This window comes from Apis dorsata, unplaced genomic scaffold (assembly GCF_000469605.1).
Source record: "Apis dorsata unplaced genomic scaffold, Apis dorsata 1.3 scaffold_499, whole genome shotgun sequence".
Lineage (NCBI taxonomy): Eukaryota > Metazoa > Arthropoda > Insecta > Hymenoptera > Apidae > Apis > Apis dorsata.
The window spans coordinates 381111-383644 of record NW_006263730.1 but is presented as its reverse complement, the minus strand read 5'-3'; the positions used below and the strand labels follow the sequence as shown (position 1 = coordinate 383644).

General features: G+C 37.2%; 1 protein-coding gene across 1 annotated transcript in view; it reads right to left on the bottom strand.

The window, feature by feature from the left end:
- The window catches only part of LOC102679297 (PHD finger protein rhinoceros), a 36547-nt gene that overhangs the window by 33623 nt on the left and 390 nt on the right, over window positions 1-2534 (bottom strand).

The window sequence follows — 2534 nt, the reverse complement described above, 5'->3', positions numbered from 1 at the left end:
GAGCGCGCGCGCCTGGGTGTATACTTTTAGCACGGCTCGCCATCGCTCCACGGCGAAATTCGCCGCTTTGGGCCGTTGAACATTCCGCGCGCGGATAAAAATGATCAACGCCGCCTTATCTAGAAAGCTTCATAGGCAACGGTAGGAATTTTCAGACGTGGATTCGTTCGCCTCGTTAACGGGTGAACGTTGCCGCGAAAGCGCGATTTGTCCAAGTGGAATAAAGATGAGAAGACGCGTGGCCGCGAAACAAAGCGGTCGAACAAAGCGTTGGGAGAGACAATAGAGAGGTGCACAATCGGTTTTTATCTCCTTTCTCGTCTGACATCGGATAAAAAAAGTTTCTTAGATAGAGTGTCGAATTATTTAATACTCTTTGGATTTTTCGATTAAAACGATCGATCGATCGATAGCGTAATTGGCTTTGTTAAAAAAAATAAATACGAAATATAAATAATCGAGATAAGATAATAATTATAAGAATAGAGGTGTAGAGGTGTATGATAAATTGTTGAAATTAGAAATTGAAGAATGGATGAAGAAATAAAAATGAAGTATCGAAAGTCAAATAAATTGTCCTCGTAATATTATATTTCGTAATATTACGAAAATTGATAAATGTTCGTGATAGTGATTTGTTCAAAGACAGCGAGATGGTATTATACGATTCATTGTCAGTCACAATGCCGGTAACAAATTACCTTATTTCTCAAAGTTCTAGAATCTAGAGAAACTTTAGTTTGGTATAATTTAGAATGGACGGCTTTACCGGAGTGGTTGGAATATATACAGTTTGAATCTTCTAACGCGAGGATTTCAAATAACTCGTAAATTATTTCAACCGCGCGTTCTCCAAAATGGCCGAATCGTTTCCCCGGGATAAACCGAGCGGAGAGATTTCGCTTTCCTTCCTTACTTTTACGAAACTTTGCCGCTCTGATTTTCGTTTCTTCCTCCGACTTCTTCCCTGCAACTTCTTCCCTGCAATTTATCCGAGATACGGAGTCAACGTTTAATAAAGCGATTGGTTAGAACTCGGCGTTCATTTAACCAGAATAAACTTTCTTCCGTCCGTTTTTTACGCGTAAGAAAATTAGTGATTTTTCGTTTAAATTGATTATGACTCTTTGAATAGGTTGTACGATTTCTTCTCAAATAAATAATTGATTAAAATAATTTCATCAAAACACCGAATCAATTTCTGATATTACCGATGTAAGCCATGATTCTTTGTGTCGTTAAGAAAACGCTTGATGATATTTAAATATAATACAGTTATTTCACGCGTATTTTTAATTATCAGTAATCAACGTAGGAAGAGTGAAAAATATATGGAAAGATACGAAATCTATTTTAACACGAACATAATCTCAGAAATTATCAAAGAAGATCGTGTAAATAATAATTTTCACAAAAAAAAAAAAATCAATATATTAAAAAGCAACATACTTTTGTCGATTCTTCCAGAAATCAAGAAACGAGAGTCAATACGTTTTCTCGTATCCATCATGGACCATAAAGAAAATACGAGGAAAAGTCGATCGATCGCACGGAATTAATTATCGTTCATTCGACTTCGTCCGGCCGTTTTTATCTAGTACAAACGTCGGCCCCGCGTGACTCGATAGCAAATGCGCTGTTTCTCAAACAAAACACGCGAGATACACGTATTCCCATTTATCTGGCGATTGGTCATACCGTTCTTCATTCCTCTTGCATTATCTCGTAGACTCTTGCCGCCCGCCCATCCGGATGACAAGCGAGACTTACTTTCGTTCCTCTTTTTATTTCCTTCTTTTATTTCGTCTAACGAACCGTCTTCTTGTTTCTTTACAGAAACACGGGCAAACATCTCGAGCACCTCTCGAATCGAAAGAGGATAATTCGGGGAATTCGTATGGTGTAAGAGAATCGGTTGTGCGATTCCACGGAGCTTGAGTATACCCTATTTTGATAAATAGAGTAGAGGATGGGATTCTCGCTCTCTCTCTCTCTGTGGAGTTTAGTTGCGACTGAGCTTTGATACCAAGGCAACCAACGTGAGTGACGTCAAAGTTTTCCACACACAATGAGAAAGGACAGGAAGAGATCGATGACCGCGATAGATCTCACGAGCATTGTGACGATGGAACGTCGCGAGAGTGGGTTTCGAGGGGAAGTCGAACGAGAGGAGACCGATTTCTGCACGATGTTTCGACTTTTCTAATGATAGCTCAACCTATGACTGGTATATATATATATAATTTATCGATTCTTAATATTTTTTTTTCGATAAATCTTCGTTGAAATGCTTTCTAAATTTTTACGAATAAATTATAAATGTGATCTTTGATTTTTTAATAATAACAAAAACAAAAATTTGAAACTAATCAATTTGATTGTTTTTTTGGTTAGATTGGATTAATTTTTGATGTTAATGTGTTTGAACATGAATCGGTTAGATTTGAATCTATATGGAAAGTTGAAAAAGAGACTCGACAGACTAATTTCTGAAATAGATTTCGAAAACAATCGCGATTTTCTCTTTATTATTA